Raw genomic sequence first — 23,099 nt, forward strand, 5'->3', positions numbered from 1 at the left:
CGTTTCATCCTAAAGCACCAAGTACACATTCTTCTTAAGTGTACATGAAACATTCTCCAGAACAGATCACAAAATGGGTCACAAATCAGCTCTGAACACGTACAAAAAGATCGAGATCATACCTTGCATATTTTCAGACCACAACCCAGAAATGGACCCACAAACATATTGGCAAACTAATCTTTCATAAAGCAGAAAATAATATCCAATGGAAAAAAAGACAGTCTCTTCAGTAGATGGTGTTGGGAAAACTGGACAGCAATATACAGAAGAATGAACCTGGACCACTTTTTACACCATACACAAAAATAAGCTCCAAATGGATGAAAGACCTAATTGGAGACAGGAAACCATAAAAATCCTAGATGAGAAAACAGGCAACAACCTCTTTGACCTCAGCCGCAGCAACTTCTTACTTGACATGTCTCCAGAGGCAAGAGAAAAATAAATTAGAGGCAAAAGCAAAAAATAAACTATTGGGACCCATCGAGATAAAAACTTCTGCACAGTGAAGGAAACAACGGACAAGAATGGGAGAAGGCAGCCGACAGAATGGGAGAAGATGTTTGCAAATGACATATCAGATAAAGGGTTAGTATCCAAAATCAATAAGAAACTTATCAAACTCAACACCAAAAAACCCAAATAATCCAGTGAAGAAATGGGCAAAAGACATGAATAGACACTTTTCCAAAGAAGAAATCCAGATGGCCAACAGACACATGAAAATATGCTCAACATCACTCATCATCAGGGAAATACAAATCGAAACCACAACGAGATACCACCTCATACCTGTCAGAATGGCTAAAGTTAACTCAGGCAACAACAGGTGTAGGCAAAGATGTGGAGAAAGAGGAACCCTTTTGCACTGTTGGTGGGCATGCAAACTGGTGCAGCCACTCTGGAAAATAATATGGAGGTTCCTCAAAAAGTTAAAAATGGAACTATGCTACAACCCAGCAATTGTACTTCTAGGTATTTATCCAAGAGATACAGGAATGCTGTTTTGAAGGGACACGTGCACCCCAATGTTTACAGCAGCACTGTTGACAACAGCCAAAGTATGGAAAGAGCCCAAATGTCCATCAATAGATGAGTGGATAAAGAGTATGTGGTATATATACACAATGGGATATTACTTGGTGGTCAACAAGAATGAAATCCCTTCATTTGCGACAACATGAATGGAACTAGAGTGTATTATGCTAAGCAAAATAAGTCAGAGAAATACAAATATATGATTTCACTCATATGTGGAACTTAAGAAACAAAATAGATGAACATAGGGGAAGGGAAACAAAAATAAGATAAAAACAGAGACAAACCATGAGAAACTCTTAAATGCAGAGAACTGAGGATTGCTAGTGGGGTGTTGGGTGGGGGGATGGTCTGAATGGGCGATGGACATTGAGGAGGGCACTTGTTGGGATGAGCACTGGGTGTTGTACGTAAGTGATGAATCATTAAATTCTATTCCTGAAATATGTTAACTAACTTGGATTTAAATTTTACAAAAATAATAAAGTAAAAAAAAAAAACTAGAGAAACCTAAATAAATGGAAAGGCATCATGTGTTCATAGATTTGGGAGACTTAGTATTGTTAAGATGACAATATTACCCAGAGTGATATGCATATTTGGTGCAATCACTATCAAAGTCCCAACAATCCTTTTGCAGAAATGGAGAAGCCTGTCCTAAATTCTGGGTCAAGGGACCCAGAATAGCCAAAACAATCTGAAAAAGAACAGAGTTATAGCACTCACACTTCCTAGTATCAATACTTACTACAAAGCTATCATACTCCAAACCATGTGACCCTGGCGTAAGGAAGACATACAAACCAATGGACTCGAGAGAACTGAGAACTCAGAAATAACCCTCAAATCTATGATCAATTGATTTTTTGGAAAGTAGCTAAGACCATTCAGTGAGGAAAGGACAGTCCTTTACCAAATGGTGCTGGGGTATCCACATTCAAAAGTATGAAGTTGGACCCTTTCTTTGCACCATGTACAAATATGAACTCAAAATGGATCAAAGACCTAAATTTAAAAGCTATAAAATTTAAAAATTAAACACTATAAAACTCTTAGAGAAAAAACATAGGAAAAAGTCTTTATGAACTGAGGTTTGGCAATGGTTTCTTAAATATGAAACCAAAATTACAAGTGACAAAGAATAGATAATTTGGACTTCGTCAAAATTAAAAACTTTTGTACAAAAAGAGCACCTTTAAGAGAATAAAAAGACAACCCGTTGAATGGGAGAAAATACTTGCTACCCCTAACCCTAAGGGACAAATATCCAAAATATGTAGAGAATCCTTTAACTCAACAAGAATACAAAGGACTTAATTTTTTAAATGGGCAAAGGACTTGCATAGACATTTCCCTCCCAAAAGATATACAGATGGCCAATAAGCATGTGAAAAGATGCAAATCAAAACCACAATGAGATATCACTTCACACCTGTTAGAATGGCTAAAATTAACACAAAGTAGGGTTGGTTAAAATGTGGAGAAAGTAGAGCTCTAGTCCATCACTTGTGGGTGTGGGGAAATAGGTTTGAGAATTCCTTATACTTACATAAATGTGTTAAGAAAGTTTAGGGCAGAAAGTCACTGCCACAAGGTGAAAGTGCCCGAGGTTACCTAGCGAGATGTTGTAATGGGATCATGGGTAACCTGTTATATCACCTGCAGGAAATTACTTTCCATCTGATGCCAATATACTATTGTGCTTTGATCACAAACTCCTCTTGCCCCCCAGATCCTTTGCTTCCTACACACACAAGTTAATGATTACTGTCTGATTGTTTTCTGAACGTTCACCACGTGTGTAAGGTCTTGTTTTCTTCACATTCACCACATGGGTAATATCTTGAGAGCCCAATAAATACCGAGATGAAACCCCTCTTCAGGGCTCTTGTCTCCTCCTGGACATTAGCCTCTGTCATATTCAATTCTGCATCTATTCTCTTGATGGACAAGAGAGAACTCCAGACTCATGGTCTGTGACAGTGGGAATGTGAAATGGAACAGCTGCTGTGGAAAACAGTTTGGCAATTCCTCAAAAAGTTAAACATAGGATTACCTTATCATCCAGCAATTCCATTCCTAGGTATGTATCCAGAAACAAGGACTTAAACCGATACTGACATAACAATATTCATAGCAGCATTAGTCATAAGAGTCAAAAGGGGAAAACAACCCAAATGTCATCAACAGATAGATGGGTAAACAAATGTGGTATTATATATACAACAGAATATTCAGCAATAAAAAGAACAAAGTACTTACACATGCTACAACATATTGGATCCTGAAAACATTATGTTAAATAAAACAAACTAGAAGGAAAGGACAACTATCATAATGTACCACTTAAATATCTAAAACAGGCAAATTCATAGAGACAGAAGTAGATTCAAGATTTCTAGGGGCTGGGAGGAGGAGGGAATGGCAGTTAGTGTTTAATGGGTACAGGGTTTCTGTTTGGGGCGATGAGAGGGTTTTAGAGATAGATAGTGGTGATGGTTACACGACATTGTAAGTAATAATAATAATAATGCCATTAAATTGTACACTTAAAAATGTTTAAAATGGCAAAATTTATGTTTTGTATATATATAGAGAGACATATACATTTTCTGATATATATAGAAACATATACATTTTCTTACAATATCGATTATATATATATATATATATATAATCACAATAAAAAAAGTTTGGGGATGCCTCGGTAGCTCAGTTGGTTAAGCATCTGACTTCGGCTCAGGTCATGATCTCACGGCTCGTGAGTTCGAGCCCTGTGTCAGGCTTTGTGCCAACAGCTCAGAGCCTGGAGCCTGCTTCATATTCTGTTTCCCTCTCTCTCTATCTCTTCCCCAGTCATGCTCTCTCTCTTGTCTCTCAAAAATAAACAAACATTAAAAAAAAAAAAAAGCTTGTCTTTCAAGTTGGTGAGTACATTGTTTGGGAGTACGAAATAACTCACCCAGAGGATAAATATCATAATAGCTGTTTGCTTCTCGATTTAGCCTGATTACACAGAATACATATTTGCCGTGAAATTGTAGTATGCTATTGTATCAAAACATTGATAATTAACCAAAATAGAAAAAATATATTGAATCAGCAATGGCATTATTTTTATCAACTGGTTGCATCTAAAGAAAAGCAAACTTTATTAGTGAAAAATGAGAAAATAGAAAGTTTTGTGTATATTCTGGGGAAATTTAAGGGCAGTTTCCAGAAGGTTAAATAGCCTGATTTATTTTATTTTATTTTATTTTATTTTATTTTATTTTATTTTATTTTATTTTATTATAATTTACTTATTTTTTAAATTTACATCCAAGTTAGCATATAGTGCAACAGTGATTTCAGGAGTAGATTCCTTAATGTCCCTTACCCATTTAGCCCATCCCCTCTCTCACAACCCCTCCAGCAACTCTCTGTTTATTCTCTATATTTAGAGTCTCTTATGCTTTGTCTCCTTTTTTTATATAATTTTTGCTTCCTTTCCCTTATGTTCATCTGTTTTGTACCTTAAATTCCTCCTATGAGTGAAGTCATATGATATTTCTGTTTCTCTAACTTTGCTCATTGTAATACCCTCTAGTTTCATCCATGTAGTTGCAAATGGCAAGATTTCATTCTTTTTGGTTGCCGAGTAATACTCCATTGTGTGTATATATATGTATGTACACATATATATGTATATGTATATGTATATGTATATATATATGTATATATATATATATATATGCATGCCATGTCTTCTTTGTCCATTCATCCATCGATGGACATTTGGGCTCTTTCCATACTTTGGCTATTGTCGATAGTGCTGCTGTAAACACTGGGGTACGTGTGAAATGGCCCGATTATTTTAAATGACTGTGATAGTCTAAATAATAGCCCCAATCATATCCACATCCAAATCCCCGGAACCTGTAAATATGTTACCTTACACGGCAAGAGGGACTTTGCAGTTGTGGTTAAGTTAAGGGAAGATTGTCCTGAATTATCTGGTGTAACCAGGTAATCACAAGGGTCCTTCTAAGTGGAGGCAGGAGGGTCAGAGTGAAGAAAGATGAGATGAGACAACGGCCATGGCAGAGAAGGTGATGTGATGGCAGACACAGAGGCCAGAGTGATGCGGGGCCACACGCCAAGGAATGTGGGTGGCCTCTAGAAGCCAGCCAGAAACAGGCAAGGAAGTGGGTCCTCCCTCTAGAACCTCCGCAAGGAAAGCTGCCCGTGGATCCATTTACGCTTCTGATCCCTAGACCTGTACGATAATAAACTTGTGTTATTTTAAGCCACTAAGTGTGTCATAATTTGTTACAGCAGCCACACGATTAGTACGAGGACAGATTTTACTTCCAAAGTCATTGTTGCTTTTTCAAGGAACAGTTTTATCACAAGCACAATTTTTATATCACTCAGTTAAGATCATGGGTTTAGGAAGGACTGTTACCCTTGTTGAAGATAGTCCTGGAGATAATTCTACCATTTACAGTGCATTTGCCAACAAAGCATTGTGCTAAAAGCTTTGCATGCTTTATTTTAAAAGTCCTTACCACCTTTTCAGGTAGGTACTATTATCTCCTCTTATAGATGAGAAAAAAGTCTCTCACAAGGTAAAATTATTTAAGATCATACAGTAGTGGTGTAACTGAGCGTGCACTGAAAGAGAATAGACAGGAGCTCAGCTTTTTCTGCTTCTGGTGTGGATTAAAGACAGTTGTTACCAGTAAGGGAATGGAAGTCTGGGAGAAGAGAGAGAAAATGGAAAGAGATGTTGGGCTGGGCAGTTCCATGAATTCAGCATAGCATGGCTGTGGTTCACACGGGGAGATTAGGAAAGCAGGAAGCAACCAGCCCTATGTTGGGCATTTGAAAGTCAAATATTCACATACCTTAGATGTTCTCGAAAGATCCATTTTCTTACAATTTCTAGAAATAGAATGTTCTTGGTATTAAAACTACATAATGACATCGTTACATGGTACATTAGGCACAAGTGTTATTTGTTGAAGCTTTTTGTAATTGTTGCTGTTCATGTAATTGGAATATATATGTTTTGCAAACAACAGAAAACCTAGAGGACCTTCTTTGTTGTTGTTTTTTTTAGTGTAATTAATTGTCAAATTGGCTAACATACAGTGTGTACAGTGTGCTCTTGGTTTTGGAGGTATATTCCCGTGGTTCATTGCTTACATGCAACATCCAGTGCTCATCCCAACAAGTGCTGTCCTCAGTGCCTGTCATCCATTTTCCCTTCTCCCCCACCCCTCCATCCACCCTCAGTTTGTTCTCTGTATCTAAGAGTCTCTTATGGTTTGCCTCCCTCCCTCTCTGTAACGATTATTCCCCTTCCCCTCCCCCATGGTCTTCTGTTAAGTTTCTCAAGATCCATATATGATTGAAAACATGTGATATCTGTCTTTCTCCAACTGACTTATTTCACTTAGCATAATACCTTCCACTTCCATCCACAATGCTGCAAATGGCATGATTTCATTCTTTCTCACTGCCAAGTAGTATTCCATTGTATGTATAAACCACATCTTCTTTATCCATTTATCAGTTGATGGACATTTGATAGTTCTGCTATAAACATTGGGGTACATGTGCCCCTATGAATCAGCAATCCTGTATTCTTTGGATAAATTCCTAGTAGTGCCATTATTGGGTTGTAGGGTAGACCTATTTTTAATTTTTTGAGGAACCTTCACACTGTTTTTCAGAGCGGCTGCACCAGCTTGTATTCCCACCAACAATGCAAGAGGGTTCCCGTTTCTACACACCCTCACCAACATTTGTTTTTTCCTGAATTGTTAATTTTAGCCACTCTCACTGGTGTGAGGTAGTATCTCAATGTGGTTTTGATTTGTATTTCCCTGATGAGGAGTGTCATTGAGCATCTTTTCATGTGTCTGTTGGCATCTAGATGTCTTCTTTGGAAGTTTCTATACATGTCTTCTGCCCATTTCTTCACTGGATTATTTGTTTTTCAGGTGTTGAGTTTGGTAAGTTCTTTATAGATTTTGGATATGAACCCTTTATCTAATACATCATTTGCAAATATCTTTTCCCCTTCCATCGGTTGCCTTTTAGTATTGTTGATTGTTTCCTTTGCAGTGCAGAAGCTTTTTATCTTGATGAGATCCCAATAGTTCATTTTTGCTTTTAATTCCCTTGCCTCTGGAGACATGTTGAATAAGAAATTGCTGCGGCTGAGGTCAAAGAGGTTGTTGCCTGCTTTCTCCTCTAGGGTTTTGATGGTTTCCTGTCTCACATATCCATTTTGAGTTTATTTTTGTGTATGGTGTAAGAAAAGTGGTCTAGTTTCATTTTACTGCATGTTGCTGTCCAGTTCTCTCAACACCATTTGCTAAAGAGACTGTCTTTTTTTTCCATTGGATACTCTTTCCTGCTTTGTCAAAGATGAGTTGGCCATACATTTGTGGGTCCAATTCTGGGTTCTCTATTCTATTCCATTGGTCTCTGTGTCTGTTTTTGTGCCAATACCATGCTGTATTAATGACTACAGTGTTGTAGTAGAGGCTAAAGTCTGGGATTGTGATGCCCCCGCTTTGGTTTTCTTCTTCAATATTAATTTGGTTATTCGGGGTCTTTTGTGGTTCCATACAAATTTTAGGATTGTTTATTCTAGCTTTGAGAAGAATGTTGGTGCAATTTTGATTGGTATTACATTGAATGTGTAGATTGCTTTGGGTAGTATTGACATTTTAACAATATCTATTCTTCTAATCCATGAGCATGGAATGTTTTTCCATTTCTTTGTGTCTTCTTCAGTTTCCTTCATAAGTTTTCTATAGTTTTCAGCATACAGATCTTTTACATCTTTGGTTAAGTTTATTCCCAGGTATTTTATGGTTTTTGGTACAATTGTAAATGAGACTGATTTCTTGATTTCTCTATTTGTTGCTTCATTATTGGTGTTTAGAAATGCAACCAATTTCTGTACATAGATTTTGTACCCTGCGACTTCGCTGAATTCATGTATCGGTTCTAGCAGACTTTTGGTGGAGTCTTTTGGGTTTTCCATGTAGAGTATCACGTCCTCTGGAAAAAGTGAAACTTTGACTTCATCTTTGCCAATTTCGATGCCATTTATTTCATTTTGTTGTCTGATTGCTGATGCTAGGAATTCCAACACTATGTTAAACAACAGTGGTGAGAGTGGACATCCCTGTTGTGTTTCTGATCTCAGGGGGAAAGCTGTCCATTTTTCCCCATGAAGATGTTATTAGCTGTGGACTTTTCATAAATGGCTTTTATAATGTTTAAGTATGTTCCTTCTATCCCGACTTTCTATCCCGTTTTTATTAAGAAAGGATGCTGTGTTTTGTCAAATGCTTTTTCTGAATCTATTGACAGGATCATATGGTTCTTATCTGTTCTTTTATTAATGTGATGTATCACATTGATTGATTTGCAAATATTGAACCAGCCCTGCAGCCCAGGAATGAATCCCACTTGATCATGGTGAATAATTCTTTTTACATGCTGTTAAATTTGATTTGCTACTGTCTTGTTGAGAATTTTTGCATCCATTGCATCAGGGGTATTGGCCTGTAATTCTCCTTTTTGTGGAGTCTCTGTCTGATTTCGGAATCAAGGTAATGCTGACCTTGTAGAATGAGTTTGGAAGTTTTCCATCTGTTTCTATTTTTTGTAGCAGCTTGAGAAGGATAGGTATTAACTCTACTTTAAATGTCTGGTAGAATTCTCCTGGGAAGTCATCTGACCTAGGACTCTTATTTGTTGGGAGATTTTGATAACTGATTCAATTTCTTCACTAGTTATGGGTCTGTTCAAATTTTCTATTTCTTCCCATTTGAGTTTTGGTAGTGTGTGGGTGTCTAGGAATTTGTCCATTTCTTCCAGGTTGTCCAGTTTGTTGGCATATAATTTTTCATAGTATTATCTGATAATTGCTTGTATTTCTGAAGGATTGGTTGTGGTAAGCCCATTTTTATTCATGATTTTATGTGTTTGGGTTAGAGGATATTCTTGGAAGTGAGAAGCAGTGATGCTTATAATGCTGCTTTATATATGAATACAATGAAACATTTTTTAAGAAATTCAAAAATTTTAAAGAGAGTGGATAAAAAATATTTGATGATTTGGGATGTAGATGAGGGATGGCTGGCTGCACGTGCACACACACATATATATATATGTATGTATATGTATATATATATGTATGTATATGTATATATGTATGTATGCATTTTCTAAATTTTATTTTTTTTAATTTGTATTCAAATTAATTAGCATATAGTGCAACAATGATTTCAGGAGTAGATTCCTTAATGCCCCTTACCCATTTAGCACATTCCCCCCTCCCACAACCCCTCCAGTAACCCTCTGTTCTCCATATTTAAGAGTCTCTTATGTTTTGTCCCCTTTCCTGTTTTTATATTATTTTTGCTTCCCTTTCCTTATGTTCATCTGTTTTGTCTCTTAAAGTCTTCATGTGAGTGAAGTCATATGATATATATAAAGACATATGTCTTTCTCTGACTAATTTCACTTAGCATAATACCATCCACATAGTTGCAAATGGCACGATTTTATTCTTTTTGATTGCCGAGTAATACTCCATTGTATATCTATATTACATCTTCTTTATCCATTCATCCATCGATAGACACTTGGGCTCTTTCCATACTTTGGCTATTGTTGATAGTGCTGCTATAAATATTGGGGTGCATATGTCCTTTGAAACAGCACACCTGTATCCCTTGGATAAATACCTAATAGTGCAGTTGCTGGGATGTAGGGTAGTTCTATTTTTAATTTTTTGAGGAACCTCCATACTGTTTTCCAGAGTGGCTGCACCGGCTTGCATTCCCACCAACAATGCAAAAGAGATCCTCTCTCTCCACATCCTCGCCAACATCTGTTGTTACCTGAGTTGTTAATGTGAACCATTCTGACAGGAGTAAGGTGGTATCTCATTGTGGTTTTGATTTGCATTTCCCTGATGATGAGTGATGTTGAGCATTTTTTCATGTGTCGGTTGGCCATCTGGATGTCTTCTTTGGAGAAGTGTCTATTCATGTCTTTTGCCCATTGCTTCACTGGATTATTTGTTTTTTGGGTGTTGAGTTTGATAAGTTCTTTATAGATTTTGGATACTAACCCTTTATCTAATATGTTGTTTGCAAATATCTTCTCCCATTCTGTCAGTTGCCTTTTAGTTTTGCTGATTGTTTCCTTCGCTGTGCAGAAGCTTTTTATTTTGATGAGGTCCCGATAGTTCATTTTTGCTTTTGTTTCCCTTTCCTCCGGAGACACGTTGAGTAAGAAGTTGCTGTGACCACGATCAAAGAGGTTTTTGCCTGCTTTCTCCTCAAGGATTTTGATGGCTTCCCGTCTTACATTTAGGTCTTTCATCCATTTTGAGTTTATTTTTTTGTGTATGGTGTAAGAAAGTGGTCCAGGTTCATTCTTCTGCATGTCGCTGTCCAGTTTTCCAGCACCACTTGCTGAAGAGACTGTCTTTATTCCATTGGATATTCCTTCCTGCTTTGTCAAAGATTAGTTGGCCATACATTTGTGGGTCCATTTCTAGGTTCTGTATTCTGCTCCATTGATCTGAGTGTCTCTTCTTATGCCATGTTTGTTTGTTTGTTTGTTTTAAAGAAAAAGGCCCTTTCTTTCTTGATTCTTAAAGTTTGGACTGTTGACTCCAATGGAGTTTCTGCCCTCAGGTCAAATCCCAGGGATAAGAAGAATTGTCAGGCATCTGACCAAACAAAGAAAAGATAAAGTTATTATAGGATTTGGGGTAAGAGTAGAATTTGAGGGACATATAAATGAAGCAGCGTTTGGGTAGACTGAAAGCAGATCAGAGGTCAACATCAGGTCTGAGAAGGATCCACAGTCCTATTTCCATGGAAACTACAAAGTTAAGATAGATGCAGAGTGGTATATCCAGAACCCCCTTATCTTAAGCTCTGTACCTGGGTTGGGAATCGAATTTGATTCTCTGTGTCAAAGTGTCTTAGAATCTCCAGACAGAGTGGGATATTTTATTCTTAACGTAAAGTTTCAAATACCAAAGCTTCTAATAGTCTATAGTTTTAGAGAACAGAGTTTTTTTAACAAGTCAGAAGACAGTAATCACTCAACAAAGACGTTGTTATGACACTTGTCCTTGGGAGAAATAGCATGTTCTTGGGAGAAGTTGCTTCCTGTAAACTTTGTGGCTGGCTTTATCCATGTATAGTATTCCAGCCAGGTAAGTGATGGAAGTGATTTTCACTATCTAAGCCCCTGCTAATGCTTAGCATAAAAGAGATAACCAGCCACGAGAGTGGAAAAGAACTTCCCAGGCAGGAAAGGGCAAGTGTGAAGGTGATGAACTGGAAAAGATCTTAACACATTCAGAAACCTATAAGCTAATACGATAGTAACACAGCAAATAATTAGAAATGAGATGGGAGAGATAGGCAGGGGTCAGATCTTGCAGGACGCTGTTAGCTTTATTAAGGATTTTGCATTGTATCAAAGAGCAAAGAAACCATTAAAGGGATCTAATCAGAGAAATTACCTAACCTTGTCTTTCTAAGACGGAGAATGCATAGTGGAGGCAACTGGTGGAAGCTGGTGAAGACAGTGGTTTTTATTCGGGTGACAGCAGTAAAGGACACATATGGAGAGATTCGAGATCTGGGGAGAGCTAAGCTAAAAGGTCTTAGTGAGAGTTTGAACGTGTAGAAAAGGAAGAGGGAGGAGTTAGGAATAGTTTCCAAGTTCTGGCTGGAATATCCGAGTGGAAGGTGGTGTCATTAACGAAGATGTGGAAGGACGGGCTTCAAGGCAGTCTTGACATGGCAGAGCGAGCACAGCTCTCTCTGTCTTCCATGTGTGTGACGTTCAAGTCAGGATGGCACGAAGGCACTTGGATGTATGCATTTGGGGCTCAGAAGAGACGTTCAAGTTGTTGATAAGTATAGTCTTAAGCGTCTCTATTTGAGGCCATGAAAAAAAGAAAGTAATGTTTGTTTGTTTGTTTGTTTGTTTGTTTGTTTGTTTAAAAAGAGAGAGATTCAGGACAAAGCTTGGAAAAACTACCAAATCCAGAGGTGGTCAGAAGAAGAGCCAGGAAGGACGTTCTAGCATCATGAAAATGGCCAAATTCATTTATCAAAAGCTTACTTTGATGCTTTGGTACTATCTCAACTGTACCTGTCATTGGTTTCTTAGATGAATAAAAAATTGAGACAGATCCTGACCCAGCTTCTGTTTCTATCCACTGTTCCACATTATCTGTATTCATTTTTACTCAGGCATTTCCTTTCCTGAAATTCCTGTGACTAAAGCCAGTACAGGTTTATTTATTTGTGAAGAGCTTGAAAAAACGCAGGCATGCATGTGACATGTTATCACAGCACCAAAGAGATGGTTTAAATTTTATTTTAATTGTATGTTCTACCTACAGCATTTACCTGGGAATCCCCAGACGCAATATGTATTTTTCCTGCTTCTGATCCTGTGCTCATGCTGTTCCCTCTGATTTGAACGCCCTATCTTCCCTGTTTTTGACCAACCGAGTCGTACTTAACTTCTACAACCCAGCCCCAGTGCCATTCTCTTCTCTGAGCTGTTTGCTGTTCTAACAGGCAGAATGAAGCACTCCCCCTCTATACCCCTCCCATCTTCAGCTTATCCCATCAGTAGAGACCTTGTCATTTCATTTTGACAAGTATAGACAGGTATAGATCTCTCTGTCACTCTCATGAGACTGTGAGGCTCTTAAAGGAAGCAACCATATGTTACTCAACTTGACATCTGTGATACTGAGAACAATGCTCCTTCAATTTAGTCGCATGTAGTTGGGGGTGACATGGCAAAAGATACCGTGGATGTACCTCTTTCAAGTTCAGATAAATGTTGTGACATATGCAAACAAAATATTCAGCTGAGTTTTTAACTTTAAATCCTATTTTGGCTTGTACAGCATGTAAGTTACATATATACATGCATACTTCTCCAGGGCTTGGAACATGCTGTTTCCTGCCTGCCATATGCCTCTCTCTTTCCGCTCCCACAATTCCACCGCACCTTCCAATTTTAGTTTCAACCAGACTTCATCAAAGAAACTTTCAACGAACGTCTCTCTCCACCTCCAGGTAGCTTGCTCAAGTTGTGAGGTCTGCTGCCACCCTACGCTCTCATTTTTATTTAAAAAAAAAAATTCTTTTATCTGTTTATTAATTTTTTAAAATTTAAATTCAAATTAGTTAACATGTGGTGTAGTCTTGGCTTCAGGAGTAGAACCCAGTGATTCATCTCTTACATAGGACCCCCAATGCTCATCCCGAAAAGTGTCCTCCTTAATGCCCATCACCCATTTAACCCACCCCCCCCCACCAACCTCCCCTCCAGCAACCCTCAGTTTATATTGAGAGAGAGAGAGAGAGAGAGAGAGAGCACGCATGTGCACTAAGGGGGGAGGGGCAGAGAGGGAGAGAAAGAGAATCCCAACAGGCTTTGCTCAGCGCAGAGCCCAATTCAGGGTTTAATCCCACGAACCACGAGAACATGACCTGAGCCGAAATCAAGAGTCAGAAGCACAACTGACTGAGCCACCCAGGCACCCCTGCACTCTCATCTTTAACACACTTCATCTTTTAGTTACGCAGTGAATGTTGCTTTATCTCTAAGACTGAAAACTCCAAGAGGGTAGGGAGAAAATCTCTATCTTTTTTTTCCCCTGTGAGGCAGGGAGGGAGGGCAGATTTCTAAATTTTTTTGAAAGTAGACGAAAGAAACCAAATAAAATAATAAGCTCCCTGTACCATCACTCAGCCGTAGTAATCATAAACTCATAGCCAGTGCTGTCTCTGCTGCACCCCTACCCATCCCCCACACCTTTATATTATCTTGAAGGAAGTCTCAGACATCATATGATTTTATTTGCAAATATTTCAGTATGTTTGAGAAAGCACTCCTTTGTATAACATAACCACAATGCTACTGTCACACCTAGAAGTGAATTAAACAGCTTTAATATCATCAAGTATCCCGGAAGAATTTAAATTTCTAATTATCTCATCATTTTTAAAATGTGCTTTCTGGACTCTGGATATAAACAAGGTTCAACATCTTGAACTTAGTTAATAGTCCAAAGACATTAGCTTTTTAGCTTTTTTAAGCTACAGAGTCACCCTCTTTTTTTTTTTTCTTTTTCTTTTTTTTTTATTAAAATTTTTTTTTAATGTTTATTCATTTTTGAAAGGCAGAGAGAGACAGAGCACAAGCAGTGGTGGGGCGGAGAGAGAGGGGGACACAGAATCTGAAGCAGACTCCAGGCTCTGAGCTGTCAGCACAAAGCCCGACACAGGGGCTCAAACTCACAGACCTCGAGATCATGACCTGAGCTGAAGTCAACCGACTGAGCCACCCAGGCGCCCCTTTTTTCCTTTTTGTTTCATATATTTGTACTTGTAGTGTAAACACTACTTTTTTTTTTTTTAAACAAGTTAAAGATTTGGGTATATGCCCAAATCTTAATCCAGTCCTGGTCATAGTATTTATTTTGGTAAATATGGTATTTGATGAGTGGATGGATGGTTAAAAATGGGGTTCATGAATGAGAAATCCAGAGAAGAGATACCAAAAGAAGTAAAACTTAATAGCAGTCTGATTTCTATGATCTCATATTTCTGTAGTCTCCTCTGAATGTTGAAACTTATTTGATATACAACAAATACATGATTTTGAGGTAAATAGTATCATTCTTTGAAAATATCTAAGAATTTAATTCACCTTTGAATTCTTGTATCACTTCATTTTAACTACTTCTGCTGGATAAAAATGGCCATTCAAGCAACAGAATGAAGGCAGCCTAAAAAGGGTTTTTATTGTTTAATAAAATTTACTTACCCCCCCCCCCCACTTAAGAAACTGTCATTAGTAGACCATGCAGCCCCTATTTTACTATTGTTGGATGTATCAACTGCTCATGCAGGGCCTGATGAGAACACTGCAGCCTTTAATGCAATCAGATTCCTTGGTAAGGGATCATATCTTCTTACCAGGTGCTGACACTACAGAAAGGGGAAAGGAAGCCCAACAGGGACTCAACATAGACAATGATATTATTGAAAACAGAGCAACTACTGGAAGAAGGAATTCTCAGTCAACAACAGAGAAAACCTGAAACAAAAGTTGAACTTAACGCTTAGTTCACATTGTTAAAAACAAGACAACAGGACCAAAATGGGATCACTTATGGTAAGCCCATGTCATCACACCAAGACTTAATTACAGTTTTGATCTCCCCCAGAAATGGAATCTTAAACCAATGAGTCACTAATCACCTGATCAGCACTAGTGAAGAAGTCTGCCTGAGAGACTCCTATGATCCCCTAAAGAAAAGTGACTGTGCCCCAGCCAGTCCACTTCCTGCTAGTATAACTTTCTTGTTACTGCTCCCTTCCGGCTATAAAAGTCTTTTATTTTGTACAGCCTCTCACAGCTCTTTTCTGTCTGCTAAACAGGATGCTGCCCATTTCATGAATCACTGAATAAAGCCAAGAAGATCTTTAAAATTTAAAATTTACTCAGTTGAATTTTGTTTCTTAACAACATTAACTAATGAGCACAGAAATGAAACTATTTTCCCGGAGATAATATCAACAATACCTTTAAAGTTTATTATTATAACATGTTATAAAGTGAGAAGTAAAAGTCTTCCTCTCTGGAGCTGCCCCCATTCAGATTTCCAGAGGTAAAGCCACTGTTTCTTATATATCCAGCCATTTGCTATTAGAAGGCAAACGTGTGTCTCTGTATATATCCATATGTGTGTATGTATATATCCATGTATGCATGTACACACATATGTATACACATGTGTATATACACATATATACATGGATGCATGGATATATACACACATATGGACATACATGGATATATGTACACACATGTGTTTATACATACACACAGGATCAAACTAAACTAATTCTTCTTTACCATATTATTATTTTTTATCCATAAATGTATCATAGGTATTTTTCCATGGGAACATGTATAGTCTCATTCTTTTCAATGGTTCCATAGCATTTCGTCGTGTCTGGTTGTACCGTAATAATTTATTTCACCAGTCCCCTCACGATGGCGTTTAGACGTGTTTCTGTTACACACCACCTCCTTTCCCGGTACACGATGCTGCAGTGGTCAGACCTACTGTGTGTAAACTTATGTGTAGGGTGAGTTCCTGAAAGTGAATTTCTAGGCTAAAAGATGTTGTGCTGTCAACAGATGTCACCCAGTGGTTCTCTGAAGATGCTATGCCAGTTCACACGACCACCGCAGCTTATGAGACTGCTTTATTTCCCTTCCCTCTGGCCAACACTGAGCACCATCCATCTTTCTAATTTTTGCCTGTTTGAACGATGAAAAATGATTTCCCGCTGCTGCCTTTTGTTTTGCTCACAAGTGGCAGCGTGGGGAAAATCTTAGTGACTGAGAAAACCATACACCGCTAAGTAGGGTACAAGAACAGAATGTGTTACAGTGGAACCACCAGTGTGAACCGTAAAAAGAAATCTTTTGTTTAAATTATGTATTATTTATTTATAAATATTTATTCTGGAGAGAGAGACAGAGAGCAGGGGAGGAGCAGAGAAAGAGGGAGACAGAGAATCTGAAGCAGACTCCACACGGTCAGCACAGAGCCTGATGTGGGGCTTGAACTCAGGAACCGTGAGATCACGACCAGAGCCAAAATCAAGAGTCAGACACTTAACCAACCGAGCCACCCAGGCGCCCCGGAAGAATTCTCTCTTGTGGTAGTTCTGAGCACCACAGAAACAGCCCTTTTGCTCACCACCACCGCTTATGTTACACATAAGCTGCAGCTCATATCCGGATCTGTAACATCATTCTCTACTAGAGGAAACCAAGGCACCTGAGGATATTTAATTTAATATCCCAGGGCAGGAAGCAATCAGGAGGCATCCAGAAATTCCTATGTTGTTGTTGTTGATGTTGTTTTTCTAGGAAGACAGGGTGTTCTCAAGATCTTTAGAGGCAATTCTAAAAAGCCAAGAGGCAATTTAAGGGGGTTCCTTATCACCTAGTTAGGCCAATTTGATCATAAAAAATTATAATAATTATGTCGAATTGGAACTCATTGAGTTTTTAAAGGACCAAGAGTTTATAAAACTAATGTGCAAAAGGAAAATTTATACAAGGTATAAAAATGATCATTGTAATACATAAAAAAAGTAAATAAATTATGTTTAGCTTTATTTTAGTAAGTAGGATATTGTTTATTATACAATATATAATTTAATGTTAATTAGATCTATTTTTATTAAGTTTATCCATTCACAAGGAAGAGGTTAAGTTCCTGCTTCTGTCTGTATGGACAGAAAGGGTGAACAAATGTTTATGAATTTTTTCCAACAGTTCTGAAAAAAAAAAAAGAACTGTATCAAGGAAGGGCTGATCAACAAGGAGGATCTCTCTGGGGAACAGGAGGTAATAGCTGATTAGCATCTCTAGGCATACACAGTAATCATGTAAATGAGAGTCCAATGGTGTGTTTGAAGATGTGCTTCGAGATGACAAATTGGACACATGCCCCCCAAAAACCTAACTGCATACACTCATTTTCCCATCTTGCGGGTAATATAACATTTAACTGACCCTATAATTATAATGAGGTACCGATAAGACATACATAAGTTTCTAGTGACACCAACAGACTATGTCAATATATCATTATGAAAGGATAAAAATTAGGTGCCGCCAGCCCACAGAGCCCCTCAATTCCAGTAAAAACACCAAGTTTTCTAAAATTTAAATCTATGCATATGAAATGTATTAAGGATAGTGTGGCAGGCTGAATAATGATTTCTCAAGATGCCCATGTCCTAATCCTCCAGATTCTGTGAATTTCACCTGGTATGGCAAAAGGGATTTTGCAGAAGGATTAAGAACCTTAAGATGGGAGACCGTTCTGGTTGTTCTGAATAGGCTGATGTCAGCACAGCACTCCTTGTGTAGGATGGTCAAAGGCGGAGTCCAAGCCAGAGGAGAAGGTGGCGGGATGCAGGGAGCAGAAAATGGAGCATTGTGCTTTCCAGACAGAGGCAGGGGCCGCAGACAGAGGAATACGGGAGCCACCAGAAGCTGAAAAAAGTCAAGGAAATGGATTCTCTTGTCAGCACCTCCAGATAGAACCTGCCCTGACGATGCCTTGATGTTAGCTCCTTGTGAAAGTGATTTCAGACTTCTGAAGTCCAGAACTGGCGGGGAACAAATATTCGTTGTTTTGAACCACTAAGTTTGTGATAATTTGTTACAGCCTCAATAAGGAACTAACAGATAGGTTTTGGGGGGAAAAATCCCATGATGTGATAGGTGAAACTCGGTAATAAAAATCTAATTACGAGTGGTACAAATGTGAATTACCTGCTCATGGGTCTCCTGTTCTGATCCCAGTTCAACCCCTCCTCCGAAAAATTTCAATCCCGTCAGCAACGCAGGAGTCGCCACCTTCGCTTGACCGAGATGGCATTCTTTTCCTCTTGGGTCAAGGAAGATCACTAGAACCCAAGATGCGCAAGAAATAAAGAAATGGATTGGTGGTAGACACAGATGAGCACAGAGGGAAGGCTATGTGAAGATCCGCAGAGAAGACGGCCATCAGCAAACCAGAGAGTCCCTAGAAGAAACCAGCACAGCTAACCCCTTGGTCTTGAACTTCCAGCCTCCAGATCTGTGAGAAGAGAAATTTCTGTTGTTTAAGCAGCATCGAAAAAGAAAGTACCCTGGGTCCCTAAAGTACCTAGTTAGTGGTATGTTTTATGGCAGTCCTGGCAAATGAATATAAGTATCTATTGAAAATTAACGTTTATTAAATCATGAAACAATTACCATTCCTCTGAATATCTCTGTACTACTTATATAATGATACATTAAAGCATAAGGATTCAAGAAATATTTTTTCTGCTGCAAACTTAACATTTCAACTTATTATTTTTTTTAATGTTTATTTGTTTATTTTGACAAGGAGAGAGAGTGTGTGAATAGACAAGGGGCAGAGCGAGAGGGAGAGAGCTACCAAGCAGGGGCTTGAACTCACAAACCGTGAGATCCTGACCTGAGCCGAACTCAAGGGTGGGATGCTTAACCGACTGAGCCACCCAGGCTGCCCCCTAACTTAACATTTCAAACCATTTAAAGTCACAAACACGATGTGTTACATTAACACCTTAAGAAGCAAAAAGAGGGGGCACCTGGGTGGCTCAGTCGGTTAAGCGACCGACTTCGGCTCAGGTCAGGATCTTGCGGTCTGTGAGTTCGAGCCCCGCGTCGGGCTCTGTGCTGACTGCTCAGAGCCTGGAGCCTGTTTCAGATTCTGTGTCTCCCTCTCTCTCTGACCCTCCCCCGTTCATGCTCTGTCTCTCTCTGTCTCAAAAATAAATAAACGTTAAAAAAAAAAATTAAAAAAAAAAAGAAGCAAAAAGAGGAAGAATACACAAAGATTACCTATTTGAGAACAAAAGTATTTTCAAGAATGATTATATCACAGAATTAATGTTTGTCTTGTTATTGCTTATATTCCCATTCTTATTAATTTCTCAAGATCAAAGTTTTCCTCATCTTGGCGCCTTTGGTCCACCATCGTGATGTGTGTGATTACGTGTTCCTCGCCATGTCTCCTCACGAGACTTTCAGGATCAAGCGATTCCTGGCCAGGAAACAAATAAAGAATCGTCCGAGTGGATTCAGATGAAAACTGGTGAGGTACAACTCCAAGAGGAGGTATTGGAGAAGACCCAAGCTGGGTCGATAAGGGATCACACGTGAGATGCCACACGTATTTATGCTGCATGCAAGTCGCCTGCTTGCGTCCTGTCACTCTCTGAACATCACTACTACCTGAACAGTAGATAGACACGTTTTTATCGGCAAAGTGATTTTGTTCTGCTTCTATGCTTCTGCACCAGTAGGTTGGTTCAGTAATAAACAGGTGAGACCTTTGGTTGAAAAAAAGATTTTTTTACCCATCTTGGGTTCTAGTAGTCTTAAGAAATTCCATACACATAAAGTCTTCTGACTCTCTTCTTCATTTTTGTTAACGTTTCATTGATTACGTTTTAAAATTTGTGTGTTGGCTTTGTGCTACGAGGCATTTCCTTCATTATTTTTCCACGTAATTAATTTTCTTCCTGTAGTGCTTTTATTCCCCCCAGGTTTTCTACCGAATTTTCAAATTTGAAATCATGTATTAAGTTTCAGGAATTATTTTGTGCTAATTCTTTCTCCCTGAGAGTTCTTGTTACATTTCGGTCGGAGAGCTCTTCTGTTTCTTCTGTTATTTCCATATCAGTGTGAGTCATCTGAGTGTCAAGTCAAAATCCTTTTTTTCAAACTGTTAGGTTCTCTTAAATGAGCAGAGATGCCTTTAACACAGAACACTCCATGAAAAATACTGTAGAGGTATTCTTCTCTCCTAACTGGCAGCAAATTGACTTATAAGCTAGGAGCTCTCATGAGAGGTGTGATAAGGATACACCCTCTGTTCTCAAGTTTCTCTGGGGCGTTTCTCTCTTTCATGTCTCACTCCTTCCACTCTCTCACTTCTAGTCCCTAGAATCACCTTCAAATAACGTGTCTCGTCGCAGGTCCTCCTTGTTGAATGCTGTGCTTTAGGGTAAACCCAAACTAAGACATTTACCACATATTACATTCGATTCTGAGCAAGAAGTAATAGTGGGAACATTTTTGGTTAAAAACAGTCTTCTCCAGCTTCCCTCAAACTACACCCTCAAGGCAGCTGCATATTGCATGCAGATATGAGTCTGTTATCACCTTCTCATGAGCCTTCATAGTGAAATGACCTGGGCTGGAGATGCTCCTGTTCCGTGGCCCCTGTAGTGAGTGTATGTGATAGGATGTAATGCCTAAACTAGGAAGCTTTTAAAAGTTATCTCATAATTTTTATTATCACCTTTAAAATTATATGGAAAACCTAGATAATGTGTCACTTTTGTTCAGTCTACCTCGAGCTGCACTTCTGGTAAATTGACTGATTTCAGTAGCAGGTTTAGATGGATGGAAAGATCAGGCACAGATCCCACCTGGACAAGTAAGAGTCAATTCACTTGAAGGACACAGAGGGAAGTCAACACAACTAAAATACATGGTCAGCTTTCCAAAACAGACCCAAGACATGCAGCTTCCTGGTCCCAAATGCCTCCCCAAAGGATGTATACTTGCAGATGATAACGCCTGTTTAGTGAGGGTCCTATAAGATGTTCTGGAAGCGGAGAAGTCTCCTCAAGTGTAGTGTCACATACATACACGTACGTACGTACGTATGTACATACATACGATGCAAAATGTAATTGCAGGGTGCAGGGTCTTTAGGCATGAACAAAGCCCTCCTCCATCACTCTCACTTTCTCCGGTCTAGTACAGGTGGAACTCACCCTTGGGGAAACACAGCAAGGGTCAGTTTTCCAGCCCTTTCCAAGAGGCATTTGGACAAGTAGTTAGACCAACTATAGGGCTTGGCTTGAATGGGTTTTCATAGCGGCCTGCATTTACCTCTGTAGCGCTTAGCACGAGTAGACGTTAAGCTCTGTGAGCGCAGGGGTTTTTATGTTTTGTGCATTGCTGTATGTCCAGTGCCCAGGACAATGCCTGACACATGATAGAACCTCAATAAATATTTGTCGATAAATAAATGAATGAGTTAGAGATTATATATCTAATGCCTCTGGCCTTCCCTAGATCATAAACTCCACAAAATGAGGGATCTCTTACCTTGTTCACTTCTGTATCTAACAGTGCACCTAACAAAGTACCTGCTTCACAAAAGATGTTGCATAAATTGTTGATAAGTTAGTGAATGTCTGCATGAATGAAATTTGGTAAAACCCATTGAGCTAAGATTGAACTAAAAAATAATTACATATTCTTGTCTCAAGACCCCCTTGAAGGTAAACATCTTGGGCTAAATAATCATTCAGTAATATGTCTTCTCAGCTTCTGGGACAAAACGTTTTGTTTACCTCAACACTTTATCTCAACTGTTTATCTCAGTCTTGCCTTTCCAGAGAAAATGATTTTCTCTCTTGGATTATTCCAAAATACGTAGGAATATACATGTTTCCTTTCTGCCTCCTCCTTTTATAGATTAGTGTTGACTTTAAAATTTTTATTGATAGTTTAAAATTTATAATGGGAAGGAAAATACTGACAAGGTCTTTGGCTCTGGTAATAAGTATTACCGATAACTCAAAAAATAAAGCTTTTCTACATTACATCAAAATTCATCTCTTGGAAAATGATACAATATGGTTGACCGGAGATGAGGTAATTTTTCAATTCATTTGGTTGATGCATATTTCATGATCATAATATTCCTAAAATTAAATCTGGATACATAACAATGTGGAGCACCTTAATGCTGAGCCTTATTACTTGGGTGAGTCCCTTTTTATCAAACTGGAACTGTAAAAGTATTAAATATCATTTATCCTCAAGATGTAACACATCAATGGCTTACTTTCCGTCATTGATTTTCATAATACATCCTTCATGAAAAATATTACCAAAAGTGTTTACCACAAAAGTGAGTGAAACTTGAAGACAGGGAAAATTAATAGAATTAAAAAGAAAGTACTCAGAGGATGGGAGCCATTGATTCAAAAAGACTAGATAAAGGATTTATAGAAGCATCTTATAATGTTCAATTATTGGATCTTGGTAAAAATTCATTCTGCCTATGTATAAAGAAGTGGTTGAATTATTCACAAAGAAATAGTCTGAGATATGAGTGAAGTTGGAGGTCAATATGGGCATTCCAGGGCAAGAGTATTAAGTCCTCTAGAGGAGAAGTGCAGGGTAGTTTCACAGAGAAGAGCCAGAGTATACTTCATTGTTGTTGAGGACTTCCTGTAAAATAGATTGCATTTATGATCCTATCTCTCACCTCCGAAACATGCCAAAGATATACAGAGCATATATTATGAGTATAAATTTCCAAAGAGTGGGGAACCTGGGTGGCTCAGTCA

General features: G+C 38.5%; 1 long non-coding RNA gene across 6 annotated transcripts in view; it reads left to right on the forward strand.

Moving 5' to 3' along the window:
* LOC131492619 (uncharacterized) overlaps window positions 1–23,099 on the forward strand; it is a 109,658-nt gene that overhangs the window by 17,418 nt on the left and 69,141 nt on the right. The window contains exons 4-5 of one of the 6 annotated variants that reach the window (XR_009252186.1): window positions 15,096–15,291; window positions 17,955–19,528. The exons of 4 other annotated variants lie outside the window; for them this stretch is intronic. This is a non-coding gene — a long non-coding RNA (uncharacterized LOC131492619). Of the gene's footprint in view, window positions 1–15,095; window positions 15,616–17,954; window positions 19,529–23,099 lie in introns of those variants that run through there. One more of the 6 variants, XR_009252183.1, reaches the window with a different exon arrangement.

This window comes from Neofelis nebulosa, chromosome 13 (assembly GCF_028018385.1).
Source record: "Neofelis nebulosa isolate mNeoNeb1 chromosome 13, mNeoNeb1.pri, whole genome shotgun sequence".
Taxonomy (NCBI): Eukaryota; Metazoa; Chordata; class Mammalia; order Carnivora; family Felidae; genus Neofelis; species Neofelis nebulosa.